Source organism: Grus americana, chromosome 2, assembly GCF_028858705.1.
Source record: "Grus americana isolate bGruAme1 chromosome 2, bGruAme1.mat, whole genome shotgun sequence".
Classification (NCBI taxonomy): domain Eukaryota; kingdom Metazoa; phylum Chordata; class Aves; order Gruiformes; family Gruidae; genus Grus; species Grus americana.
In genome coordinates this window covers 52,542,185-52,556,645 of record NC_072853.1, presented here as the reverse complement: position 1 = coordinate 52,556,645, position 14,461 = coordinate 52,542,185, and the positions used below count along the sequence as shown (strand labels likewise).

General features: G+C 44.8%; 1 long non-coding RNA gene across 4 annotated transcripts in view; it reads left to right on the top strand.

Moving 5' to 3' along the window:
• The window catches only part of LOC129202638 (uncharacterized), a 29,538-nt gene extending 19,117 nt beyond the window's left edge, over window positions 1–10,421 (top strand). The window contains exons 4-6 of one of the 4 annotated variants that reach the window (XR_008575775.1): window positions 338–625; window positions 3,054–4,107; window positions 6,839–10,421. This is a non-coding gene — a long non-coding RNA (uncharacterized LOC129202638). Of the gene's footprint in view, window positions 1–337; window positions 4,108–6,838 lie in introns of all 4 variants that reach the window. The other 3 variants (XR_008575777.1, XR_008575774.1, XR_008575773.1) reach the window with 3 other exon arrangements.
• The last annotated feature ends 4,040 nt before the right edge of the window (window positions 10,422–14,461 follow it).

Sequence of the window (14,461 nt, the reverse complement as noted above, 5' to 3'; positions counted from 1 at the left end):
TTACTTCCAGGTGCCGCTGCACAGCATGCTTATGCATAGCCAGAGCCGATCCCCTTCTTACCACCACCACATCACTGCTTTGAGATATGAGCAGAGGACCCCTATGGATACCTGCAGAGGGAGGTCTCTAATTGTGGTTTCTGGTCCTAGCTGTGCTGGTGCCAGCACAAGTGTCCTTCATTCACAGGAAGGGAAGCGGCTCAGCAACTAGACCCGTAGCTGCCTGTGCTCAGCAAGTCTCAGGGGCTGTTGGCACTCAGACTTGCCTTCCTCTGGGTGTCTGGCCCCCTCCTGCTTGCCCACAGCTCTTTTTCAGTCTTGCCTGTCTTCTTTGCAGGGGAGACCAGGAGGCTTGGGCCAACTTGTCCTGCTTACGCTGGGTGAAGTGGCTTGGGCTCTGGTTCATCAGGACTGGTTTCTGCATATCTGCAAGGTTCCTTACTCATCGCAGACACCACCACCCATGGTGAAACCCCAGGTCCTCACAGTGGACCATGAGGGAAACTACAGCTTGCCACTGGCCATGCCAGATTCCTCAGCAAGACACTTGATGCAGGTGAGAGCAGGAGAGCTCAGGAAGGGCGGCCAAGCTAAACAGCTCTGGGCACGGCACCCACTTGTGAAGGTAACTCTGACCTGACTCCCCATGCTTGTGTTTTTTGAGTCCTCCCAGTTTTAAATCTGACATACAAGATTTTCTGGACCTGTCTATGCCAGCTTCATAGCGAATACGCAGGAGATCCAACCCACCTAGCATCAGACCTGTTGTGCACTGGCTGCTGCTGTGGAGGCTCACCTTTCCGATCAGGAGCCGGATGCTTTTGTCCATGGACTTGTGCCTTACAATGGCCTTGAAGCCAATGTGCTGAGGGTTGTTTCTACTGCAAGAAGAAATTTGTGGTGGATCCACTTTTTCCCTGAGTTAGTTACAACTTTGTTTCCTCAGACACAGAGCAGAAGCCAAACAGCAGGAGGCAGTTCCTTTGTGTGTCCCCACCAGCTCCTGCCAGCCAGAGCTCATCTGAAGATGCTCTTCATTTCAGTTTTCCTCAGAGCCATGTTCCCTGGTTTCCTCCCAGACCACACGACTGAATATTCTCTTGTTGCCTCATCTCTCAGATTCTCCTGTCTTGTCTGCTTTTCTTTCATGTATTTCCAACATGCACCAAACACTGGCCGTAGTAGCTTCTTCTCTCACAGGTGTCTTGTATGTCTGCTCTGCTATGGGCATTGACTTGCTCCGGTGTTTGGGATGGAGATTGCTACCGATTGTATGGTCATGGAGATCCCTTTTCATGGAACTATCTTAAATGAGGGACAGCGGTTAGTCAAATATATAACTGTTTGAAGTATAAAATAGCCAAGTTCTTTGAAGAAATCAGCTCCTAATTGTCACAGTCTGCTCACCCAAAGTTAAAAGAAACTTTTCACTTTGATCCTCCTGTTCTATTTCACATATAGGGATGACAATCCTTCACTTCACTGGTCTATTAGAAAGATAAACATATGTGAAGCTCTCAGATATTAAAATAGTGAGAGGCATAGAAAAGCCTAGGAAGAAGCTAATATTTTGCACTCTGAAAATGGGGCTAGGGTCAGGGGAAAATCTGATGCAGAAGAACTCAGTTCTACCATAACCTTTTCTTTCTTTTCGTGCCAAACGTTCAGCCCACCTCCCGATATTGCAGGACATGGGAGAATGACTAGGGTAGGAGCGATTGCATCGCCTTCACCCGATTACAGCAGCAGAGATCCCCTGTTCACCAGGGAGAATCTACTGTGGGAATCTCCAGTCAGTTTAAGTTCACGCTCTCCTTATGCGTGCATAAGCAGAACAAACTTGGCAGGCTGAACAGTCTGTCCCTTAGGAATATTGACAGATGACTGTAAACTCAATTACCTTGCTTTTTCATTCCAGTCGGGTTATTTGCGCTGTGTACTAAGTACATCAGCATCTGGAGTCACTTTGAACAACAGGAGAAAGCATTTTCCAGTGTCAGAAGAAGAATTTTGTACAGTATTTATAACTTGCAAAAAGTCAGGGGGGTGGCTGTGCTTCGTTTCCCACCATCCTGAAAAAAAAACCTACATAAACCAAAACCTATGTAGAAGGTTCATTATATCCAAGGGTGTTGGTTTTTTTTTTTTTTTTTGGGGGGGGGGAATAGCTAAATGGCTGATAGCCATTTTGCCTATGAGCCTGTAAAACTGAAAGATGTAAAACCAGCTCCTGAATTTTCCTTACCATTTTCCCCACCACCATCTTCACTATCCATTAACCCAGCTCATTACTGAAAGCTGAAAACACAAAAGAAGTAAACATTAGTTAATGAGGTTTGCACCTGGGGGTGGTAAACAAAGCTGCTCTCTATGCCTGTGAGCTCTTGAAAGGAAACTTGCTGCTGTACCGAAGCAAATCTCAGCACAGAAAGGACAGGTCTGGCTGGGGTAGGGTATGTGTGCAGAGAATGGGAAGAATATTTTCATTTTTCCAATTTCATAATCAGACAGGGAAAGATAAGGAACAAAATCTTTCCTAAATTTGTCCCTCCAATTAGAAAATACATATTTGCCTTATCTTTGTTTTCATTGTAGCTAGAGGCAGAAACTGATGCTAATCTGATTCCTTACTCCTTTGTCGTTTGGGACGTTTCAAATCCGTATTTTCCATCCTGGGGTTTTGCCTCAAACACAGAGAATCGAGACTTTGTCTTGGACTTAAAGAATCAAGACTTTGTCTGAAATGCAATAATATGGCGCACGCTAAACAAAACAAGTCTTTGTGTACCATTGTTATCAAAACATTATAGCACCAGGAAATAGCTAGACGCGGACTTTCCTTTGCTAGTTAACTGCTACTATAGATCTGTTAAAGTTCAACTCATTTTACTTTTAAATCCTATTGCAGTAGCTGAATGCTTTGGCAAAGAAAGAAGCAGCCTATAAGACGTTCTTTACAAAATAGTAATGCATGTATTAAATCAGTACGTTTTCACCTTACCGTTTCCTTCAATCCACGCTTCTCTGAATGTGACTTTCACTCCTGCGCCCAGGCGTGACCGACCTCCCTCCCGCCTGCCCGGAGGAGCATCACCAGGGAGCAGGCAGGAGCCCCCCCTGCCAGCAAACCGGCCCCTTCGGGAGCGGCACATCAGGGCCAGGCTTGCCCCGTCGGGCATCGGTTGGCAGAGCCAGGCTCAGTCCCCATCTTGAAGATGCTGCTGTGAGCTGGTCAGTGGAAGAAATGTGCTGCACGGTTAATTTCCATGGTAGGGTCTGCTCTCTCTTTCGGTGCTTTCCCCTGCGCAGGGCTATGGTCTGAAAGGAAAGCAAGCCCTGCAAAAGCAGACCTCCCTAGGCATACATTCAGGGATGGATTTTCTTCTTCTCTTCTTCTGGTGCTCAAATCAGGGTGAGGATTAACTCCACTGAAGACAATGGAGCCAAACCAACACAAGTCAAAGAAGAATCAGACTGTAGCTCTAAGAAACATCTATTCCTATTACTTCCCAGACTTTTATTGCTGCAAATATATAAATCTTTGTATTAACTGACTTCAAAGATCATAAAGCCCTAATTGTGTATGCAGACTAGTAGTAATGCAGTGTGCTGCTGATGCATAAAACACGCATAGATAGTACACAAAATACACTCAGCCTGGGCTTAAATTTAGCTTCAACCACACAAAAGATAGCTTTATAACTAAGAATGATGGGAAGAAAGATCTCATTCCAGACCAGATGAACAACTCATTTTTACACTGATCCTGGATTTGGCTGACCTGACTTAAATCTGACCTAAGACATTTCTTAGTGCTTTGGAAATTGCATCAACATACTTGGGTTGGAGATGCCACAGTCAGGAAAAAAAAAAAAGGATGATTCTATTTTTAAAATTCTGCTGTTCCTTTTTAAAATAGAACAGTGCAACATTGCTTTTCCTATAGTTGTGATTTTTCAGGCTAAGCAAACTTCAGTAATTTCAAAGGCAGTGGGAACAAGGGGTCACTTGGGGCCAGCCAGAAAAAAAATTAACTCTTTGTTCTTTTCCAGTAAAAGCTTTCGTCATGTTGCTATTGTTGAAAAGAGTCAGCTTATAAATGAAAAGGTAAGCTTTTCCTTGCAAGCAAGAACAAACTGAAAAAAATATGCAGCAGTAGCGGTCTCAGAGGTGTACGAGAACATTAATGAGGGAAAAGAAACACCAAGGGCAATTCAGCTATGCATTTGCTCAGTACTAATGCAGGACTAGATTTTGCTAAATAGTGACTGTCACTAGATAGATGGTGCCAACAGGAGACTGCCAGGAGCTACAAACACCTTTCAGCAGCAGGAGGCTTATGAGCCATGGCAGCGTACAAGCTTTTCCTGACATTACCGTCAGTGCTGAGAACTCCAAAGCCTTTCCCTAATAACATACAGCTGGAAGTCTTCATATTTAAAGGGAAGAAAGCCACGTTCCAGCAGCATGACCCGACACCCTTGAATACTTAACATGAATAGTATAGATCGTTGTTTCATGATTGTTTTGTATCAGACAAGCTAAATATGCTTCATAAAACAAATCTTTTATGAGATAGTGTGTTAGGTGAATTTTAAATCACACATTTCATACCAATACCCAAATAACCCCAAAACACTGCAAACGCCAAGCACAGGTAGGTGGGCTGTCATTGCCATTAGGATGTGTTTAGCTGAAGGATGGACTCGTGGCCTGAATTCACACCTTTGAGTGTTGGCCATGCCACAGATAAAGTCCCTTGGAGTAAAACTCTGTCCTTACTTGACCTGTCAGCTGCAGCTCAGGTTTGCTGATTCCAACAGGGGCTCAGTTCACATTTATCTAAAAGTTATCGGCCATCTCCCTGGTAAGTCATACGGTAGATGAATTTTTTTCCCCAATACTTTTTAAGTATGGGAATGGCATTAAAAAACCCCAAACAAATCCCAAGTGGCTTCCAACTGGGTGAAGCAATGATAGTTTGGAACTGGAAAGGCTTGGTCTCTCTAGTTTGAGAGCCAAACTGGGGAAGCTGGGATAGACATTCAGGCTTTGAAAACACCGGCTATCTTCTGTTTGTTTGTATCTACATTTACGTTGGGATAAACAGCTCTAAGCAGAAGAAAATGCAATTCATTTAAGTATTTCAGCCAAAGGACAGCAATTATAACAATAAGGCACTCCTTTCCCTACCTTCAAAGCATTTGCTAGTATCAACAGCAGACCTGAGACCAAGTCCTGAGGCTTAAATGCCTTCCAATTAAGCCAACTTGACACTTCAGAGATCTGCTATTTGCATTAGACATTGTGAAATGTTACAAACATTTTCTAGTTAAAGCCTTTTTGTCCCATTGGTTATGGAATAGAAGTTACTTTGGTACACTGCAAGGATGTCGCAAAGTCCTTCTTGAGCAATGAGCTTATTCAGGCTGTAACTGAAGAGTGTGATCAGTGGATAGACCGGACACTAATAAATCTTTAGTCTGGGGCCAGCCCAACAGTTTGGCTGTGCCCTCTGAAACATCCACGGTTCCTTAGTTGTCAGGAAATGTGTTGCCTTACTAAACCACGTAAATGTTTAATGGTATTTTAACTTACACAGCACTAAGCATGCATTGTTTCTAGGAAAAAAACCCCCATATGTAAGGATTAGAAGTAAAAACCCCTTGGTGGTCTGGAAGTGTATACCAGGAAGGAATACCCTGTAGTTACAACCTACAGTAGTTCCTCATGTTGGTGTTGACAAAACCAAAGGGAGCCTTCTCCAGTGTTCCTGAGATTTCCTCAAGTTGATCAGAACACACAGAACCCTTTCAGCAAAAATCTCTTTTACTTTATAAACAAATGTTTGTGGTACATAAACTATTATAAAGAATAATTTTTAAAGGCTCAGCCAAATATGAATGTATTACATGGTTTAAAAATGCTAAAGGTAACTTTTAAAAAAGAATGGTGCATTTGATTTATGCAGTACCATTTCATTAATCCACTAATATGTTTTGATCCTCACTGGGGTCTAAAGCGCATAGAGAGCATTTTTTCACCTTTCTGTCTCAGTATAGATAATATAGTTTACAGCAGTGAGAGTCAGTGCAGAGAATTAAGAGACAAGACAGTTACTAACATTTAATTCTGCTTTTGCCTCATTGGCAGAGCTGCAGCAAGTAATTCCACTGGGTTTGATTCAGATTTTCTGCCAGTGATAGTTGAGCACTTTTGTAAAACATTTTAAAATTTGTGGTTGAAAACTGCAATAGAAAGGTTAATTGTTCCTTTTGTGTCTGCTACTGGAAAAGCTCTCCTGCTAAAGGAAAAAAAAAAACCCAACAACAAATCAGTGCCTTCTCCTTTTTTCTTCCTTTAATACTTTTCACGTATTTCTAAATTTTCACTTTTGGATTTCATTTCTCAAAAAGTGGCTTAAATATTGTGCCATAGTTACATTTGTGAATACCCCTAACTGGTGAGATCAAGTAGCTCAATGCAGACTGTTTGTCATGTTCAAAGACTGCAGCTCCATCCTACATGAAACAATTCCCTGACAATCTAGTCACCTCGGGCAACGGCTATTTTGAATAACCTAAATAGCACCAGACCATCAGTCAGATGAGAAATATGCAAAGAAAAAAAACGAAGATATTTTAAGGAGCTGTAGTTTGGGGACACAGTAAATTTGGCTTTAGGACTTCTAGTATCAGATCAGAAGGTTGCAGTCAAATACTGTAAAACAGTTTGGTAAAAAATGTTAACTTTGTGCAGGTGGACCTTGGGCTTGTTCTGATACTGTCAGAACAAGTTGCATCACCCAGTTCTTGACTTCCTGTTTTTTCATCTCCAGGTCACTGTCACCAGTCACGGCTGTCCTTTAACTGGAGACTCAAGTCAAAGCCTCTTTAATCTCTGCACTGCAGCCCTCCCCAGCTACCTACTTCCCTTTGCCTTGGATGTCTTATGTGGTCTGCTTTTGACCTCTTTTGCATCCACCCTTTGTCTCCATCCTCACATGCTGAAGACACTGAAGAGATGATCACAGAGCCGGGTTTCTATCAGTAAAGAGGCACCCTAGAAGTCACATGCAGCCTTTGTGTTTCCCTAGCCCTGCCTGCCAAAATCCGGCCTGCATCCAGCTGAGGAGCTGGACACATGTTGGCAGCATACATCATGATGGAGTTTACAATGCCATTTCCATGCGGATATTGCAGGGTGGACACCAAAGACACTGGAGCAGTGCAGGGGCAAATCTTTGAAGTGTGACTACAAGAAATCTAGTGATAGGAACAGATGGTGTGATGCAATAGTGTGCTGCTGGTTCTGGAGACCGGCTCTATCCAAAGCGGGTACATTGGCAACTTGAGGGCAGACTTCCCTTCGCGTGAGCCTAAATTTCTCATCAGAAAAAAAAAAAGGGGGATTCAGGGGTGGTGAGTGGGCTGTCCTAGGAGATGCAGCCACAGAGGAGAAAGGTAGGCAGGCAGTGCCTTCTCTGTCCTCGGGTGTTGCTTACAGGAGGACTTCAAGGTAAAAAAAAAAAAAAAAAAAAAAAAATCTGCCTCTGGGCCAAGTAAGGAAGCCTATTTGAGAGCTCTTTTCTGCTTGCGTTTTTGTTTGTTTGTTTGTTTGTTTTACTTCTTTTGTGGGGTGCTCTGGTTTTCTGGGCCCGTTGCCAGGGGTTGCGTGCTTTGCCAAGCGGCAGCCTCGCGTTCTCGGGCAGGCAACATCCTGGTTCCACCCTATCCTGAATGGGGTGTGCTCACACACACGCATGTACCGTCAAGCACACTTTCTTTCAGACAGACGTTTGGTGAAGAGAAGTTAGGCTAAACCTGCATTTCTGCCGTGAACTGTCCTTACTTAGCGTACCAGCAGCTATAAAAATGAGCTGTAGCTTGACATAGCAGTGTTGTACCCTTTGGAGAGATCCCAGGACAAGAGGTGCTTGGCCAGACGTGCAGAGGCTCTTTCCACGGTCAGGTTCACAGTATGTCCTCAGGCAGCATTTGCTGTCGCTATATTGTGGCATACTTTGATTTGAATGAGAATGGACTTCAACCTATTAGAAATTATGTAGATCACTGTCACATTCTCCGGCAGGGCAGAGATTTCACCTGTGCACCATTGCTCACTGACATTTACTATCACCAGGGCTGGCCCGGGCAGGGAAGGCGCAAACTAGCGATGCAAGGGTCTAAACAGAAAGGAAAATGGTTACTTACCTGCGTAGTAGAGGAGAAGATAAGAACTGCTTAAATTTTACAACAGCGCCCCAGGTCAGGGATGCATAATTCAGGGGAAAGATGGTAAATTTGCAGCGGTGAAGGCCAAGGAGCAGGAAAACGCCACTAGGCAGACGAGGGCTGAGATCAGCAAACACGCACTTGCCCAGGGCAGCCATGAGCAGCGGCCAGGTTGCTCCTAGCCCCTGCAGGAGTGGGGGGGGGGGCTCACCAAAGGGTGAGCGCAACCAGCTTGTTCGGGGGAATGAAACTCACTCCCGTTAATGCCACGGGTTTCCCCACCCCCAGCAGAAGCGGTGCCACCTTTGCTAGGCGGCAGCTGGGCCTCCGAGGTTCCCGGGGAGATGGCAGCCCACACCGGCCCCGCAGAGCAGTCAGAGCCCGGTGGCTTGGTCGCCCGGCCTCTCCCCCGCGGCAGCACATGCCGACCGGTGCCCAGGCACCTAGAAGCACCCCCTCGGGCACCGAGAGGCACCCCCGCCCCCCTCCCCGGCAGGAGCGCTGCGGGCGGAGCTGCCCCCCGCCCGCCCGGGCCGCCCGGGCCGCCCGGGCCGCCCGCGCAGGCGGGCGCGGAGGGGCAGCGCGGGAGCCGCTAGGCGGCGCTGCGGCTGCGCGGGTGCCGCTGCCGGGCCCGGCCGGGGCGCGCGCGCCCGAGGGACCGGTGCGTCAGCAGAGGTGTTACACGTTTGGGGTTTTTTTTGTTTTGTTTTGTTTCCTCATGAGGCATTGACGCTTGTGGGGAGCTGTGAAAATCTAGTCAAACGACATTATATATTAAAAAAAACCCCACGTCATGTTTTTAGGCACAGAGGAAAGGTTTCGTGGAAGGATGACGTCCTTGGCGCTGCTTGCGTGTGTAAGTGAATCCCCGATAACTGCGTCCCTTTCCCGCGGGACCTAGGGCAGTGGGGGTACGGCCAGGTTCGCAGGGCCGGCGGGCACCGCCGAGGGATCCCCCCTGGCTGCCAAGGGCCTCCCCTGGGAGCGCTGTAAGAACGTTTGAATGTGCTCAGAGGGCTGGAGCACCTCTCCTTTGAAGACAGGCTGAGAGTTGGGGTCGTTCAGCCTGGAGAAGAGAAGGCTCTGGGGAGACCTTATAGCAGCTTTCCAGTACCTGAAAGGGGCCTACAGGAAATCTGGAGAGGGACTGTTCATGAGGGAGTGTAGTGACAGGACAAGGGGTAATGGCTTTAAGCTGAAGGAGGGGAGATTTAGATTAGATATAAGGAAAAAAATCTTTACTGTGAGGGTGGTGAGGCACTGGAACAGGTTGCCCACAGAAGCTGTGGATACCCCCTCCCTGGAAGTGTTCAAGGCCAGGTTGGATGGGGCTTTGGGCAACGTGGTCTAGTGGAGGGTGTCCCTGCCCATGGCAGGGGGGTTGGAACTAGATGGTTTTTAAAGGTCCCTTCCAACCCAAACCATTCTGTGACTCTGTTATTCTATGATTCTATGTCTCCCACACTAAGGCTGTGCTGATCAGACAGGGAACTCTGAAGGGTCAATAAAGATTTCCATGGAAAGGAGAGGATGACGAGCAGCGCACGGGAGAGGGGCTGCCTTGGGGGCTGCCAGAAGGCTGCTGTCATGTAGAACCACAGAAGTGCAAGGATGCTACAGAGGTGAAGAGCAACAGAAATATGGATAATAACCATTTCAGAAGAATGCAACTCTATAGGAACAAAGTGATTTTAATAATGTATTAGTTGCTATATAGGAGAGGTAGAAATGCCATCAGTAATGTAGGCAGGTGAGAAGCTTCCACCAATGTAACTGTGCTCTTGTTAGGAAACACTTCAAGGGGATTTGTTAAGACTCATTTTTGACTCAAGCTTGCCTGGGATTTTTGCCTATGCACAGTATAAACCATAAGATGAACAAAAGGTTGGCAGTGGACTTATTTTAGGAATTTCAATAAATACCCCAGCTCCACATTTGGGGGGAAAAAAGCAAGTGGTGTCACTGCTGCGGAGGAAACAGTAGGTGCCTTAAAAGGCTCTAAATAACAACCAGTGATACCAGACATCTTAACATCCCAAACTGTGTATTGTTAGCATGCCAGAACTTCCTAAGAGCTGGCAGAAGACTGCTTTGAGTCATTAAAACTCACCTTCAGAATAACTGGAAGTGCAGGGGATCTCCAAGGGGTGGGAAAGATGTTCACACTGGAACAGTATTTTGAAAGCTATACAGACTAACTTGGGCAATTCAGGCTCTGAACTTTCCGTAGCCTCAAATTGCCTGCATTCTTCTGGCCATGGGCCCGATGGGAGTCTATAGCCTGAAATGCATGCTGCCCAAAATGACTGTGTTAATAAACACCAAAACAAAAGTAAGTACATTATTTATGCTAATTGTCATGGATTTACAGAAAGTAGATTTTGCTGAGATAACCTGGTATCTTTTTCAGAAGAGCAAGATCTTAATTTGTGAAGGCAGTTAGGAAGACAGCTATGAAGTATGAGACTTTAGTTTTGCACAGTTCTTTGATCATGAAGTTATTGCAAATGAATATACCAGATGGCTCAAAATCCAGCGGTTAATTTTTAGTCTCCATGCTAGACAATGAATCACTGCTCAGTAGGGGTGTTAACCAGCGGAGCTCCACCTGGGTTGTCTCCTGGCCATTTTCCATTTTGATCTGTGATACAGAAGAAAACATAAACTCATTGTATTGCAACAGGCACGAAGATCAGAGGAACAGAAACAAAAATAGGTCACTGCTGTAATCAGTTGGTTAAGCAAGCATATAATATATTACTTCATTACAGGTAAACATGAAGCTATATATCTAAGAAGAGAGAATGGAGTCCACAGTAGTAAGATGGGAAACTGTTCTTTGACGTAGTGGCTCTGGAAATGACTGAGAAAAGAGGGACACAGCAGCTGAACAGAAAGGAGACCTAAAGGGATAATGTAATCTTTAGACGTACATGCAGGGGAGTCGGGATAACGAAGTTGCGGTATTTTGGGATTTGGCACTTATCTTGCCATTATGCTGAAATGCTGGGTCTAGTTCTGCTAGGCTTGGGTCAGGGAGGATGTTGTCACATTAGTGAGCGGAGAGGTCAGTGTTGTTCTGCTGTGTTAGACCCAGAGCACATGAGAAGGAGCTCCTAATGCTCCAGGGACTTCACTTATAGACATGAAAATGGTGTAATATAGTGATCAGAATGATAAAGTTTATGAAAGCAGAGCTTTTTATATCTAAAGATTGATTTCTGATTGTTATGAGGGATTACGTTCCTGGAACTGAAACCATTCAATATACCTGAATTTTTCTCATAGATGAAGTAAGTGCCTTTGAGGTCAAGGTTTGTGCGCTTCTCCCCTGTGACTGGGGACAAAATGATGTCCCCTAGCATAGTTATCTACTAGGATACAATTATCTCCATAGTTATAATAATTTCTGAGGATAAATGTGAGACCATTTCTTATACTGGACTGCTGAAAATACCAGACTAAATGACTTGATGGAGTTTCCCCCCTTCAGGAGAGAGAATTTATTTCATCCCTCTGGCACTTCTTGGAAGGGAGGTGCACAAAGAAGAGCTTTAGCATGCACATGAGTTGTGCAACCAGCTCTCAATGCTGGTTGTATTACCTTCCATTAATTCAGAGCTTTTGCTCAGTTTGCTACACGGGCTCAATTCAAGCATATCGGAAACAAAATCCGGCAAGAACAAGAATTCATGCTTTTTCCAAGGGTTTCTTCAACCTCAAGCACCCCTCCTTCCACCCTCATATTTTGCTGTTGGACTGCTTTCCCACAGAGCAGTTAACGTCAATGCTTGCATGTGTCCCCGCATGTGGGTTTACGTGTATGCAAGCTATTTGCATCTTAAAACCTCACCACGGTATTATTTTTTTCATGTTAGCTACAGCAGCACAGCTTATATTACTGGGAAGTTACACATACCTAGAAACGTCCGTTCTTTTTCACTGAGCTGGTATGCGGTTGCTTACTGGTGATAGAAAAATGGGACCCCTGGAGAGCACCTGCTCCGGCCCCCTGCTTAGAACAGGGCCTAGTTAGCACACGCTGCTCAGGGTCTTTTCCAGTCAAGTTGTAAATATACCCAAGGATGGAGATTCCTCGGTCCCTCTGGGCAACCAGTGCTTGAAAGGCTTTTTCTTCCTAATGTCATGGTGGAATTTCCCTTCTTGTTCCCTGATAGGCAAGTGTCAACTGGTGTTTACAGGAGAAGGCAGTATGCTTGATGGCAATGCCGTGAAGGACAAACTTCTTTGCAGAGAGGTGGCATTTACATTCTTCAGTGTGCTCTTGGTCTATCTGGTTGCTCAGCAACTCGTCTCCAGTGAAACCAGATAAGATTTGAGTAGCAACATTGTTCTCCCAGTCAGTGGGCAGTTAAACGACCTGGTAGTTGACCAAAGTGTTTGATGAAGTCAAAGCAGACTCTGTTTCGACCAGTACTTTAATGATCATTGTGTTTACCTGTCTCCATTTCATGTCCATCTACTCATGCCAATTTTAGTAATTTCTGGTTCCCTCTCTAGTAGCTTCTCTTAAAGGATTTTGTAAACCACTCCTAATATCTCTCTGCTTTCAACTCTGACTTGCTGCTCGCACTGGACTCCTTCCTCAAGTCTTCCCCTCACAAGTGATAGGCTTTTCCTTCTACCCTCAACTTCATTTGGAAGCGAAAAGCTCAAAGTCTTCTGATTTTCAAGTTTCCTTTTGCATAATGTTCAAGTTCCTGATGCTGATGATCACAACAGGTGTAGGCAGGACCCAAGCACCAAGGGTATAGATGTCTTGGAACACTAAAAGTTCCCACAACAGCTGGAGCCACCATCTGTGTGACACCACACAGCACATTTGGTACTTCAGGAAAAGTGTTACTCTCACACAGTCCCTTGAAGAGGTTCCTGCTGAGCCAGTCAGCAGTATGCCTCATTTTAATTTTGGGGTGCCAAAACCCAAGAGGAATCTTCTGATTTTCAACTACAGAATGTTACATAAAACTTAATTTACCTATAAGGAAAATCCTTCCTCAAGGGCTAAGGGAAAACAAAACACACAAAAAAATAAAAAGGAAAGGACGGCAGAGATACCATACATGCAAGATTACTGATCTGAAAACACTACTGCTCTGGAAGCAGAGGTCCAGTTTATATGGTCTGATATTTTATGTTAAGTTCATACATTGCTAAGCATCATGAGTGAACATAGTAAGACAATTAGCTGGCTTTTTGTTACCTCGGATGAACAAAAACTCTTGTAAGCAAATGAGAAAACTCAGAGGGACTTGTTTTGCATAATAACCTGGCCCTACCCTTTCTCTGGAGCTGCTGGGACATGGACCATTCTATACAATAAACACCTAATCATGGAAATGAATAGAGATGAACTATTTTTATGTTAAAAATAACACACTGCACTAATGAGTCCAGTTTTTGTAGCCATTGGGATTTTCTTCCTCTTTTTGGCTGACTGGACAGCAGCTGGTTTTGGAACTGTTTCTAACCAGCAGTGAACCAGGCAGGTTTCCTTCCCTCCTGACAGCAATCACAAACCTGTCTGTTTAACTGGCAGGAGGTACCGAGAAACCTGTACAAAAACCCCAATATGTAAATAAAACATGACCTGAAAGCTCACCTTGCAGTCATGAGAATAAGACCCTATCCGAACTGGGACTGGGGGCTCTATATTGGCTGTTGTGGATTCCAAGGTGAAGCGATGCAGGGGGTTAGCACAGCAGCCTTCCCTGCTGACCAACCCAAGTCCAAATCCCATCCCAGATGATTGCTTTCAAAATGCAAGTAGGGACTAAGGATCTTCCCATGATTCCCTTTCATTGATGCCACCAGAAGACCCGCAGGAATGCAAAAGCTGCACAGCAAGTTGTTAGCAAACATAACTCACTGTGCGTTTGGTAGTACAATGTGCTTGAGACATGGTAATATAGTGAAAGACAGCAAATGATGTTAATCTTGACAAAGCAACCAACCTCCCTGACCCCCAGATGAATATAACTTAGTATTAAAATCAGTAGCTTTATAAGACTAACCTAAATTAATCTCCCAGGAAAGTTACACACAGAGAAAGAAAAAGAAGAGGGGTAGTTAGACAAAAGTATTTATAATTAATACATTATAACTTATTTACAAATTTATTTTTGCAAGGATGTTTGTAGGCATATAGATACTGCAGCATTTAACTTGTGGGTTTTTTTTTCTTTGAGAAACAAGAGAAAGAGCTG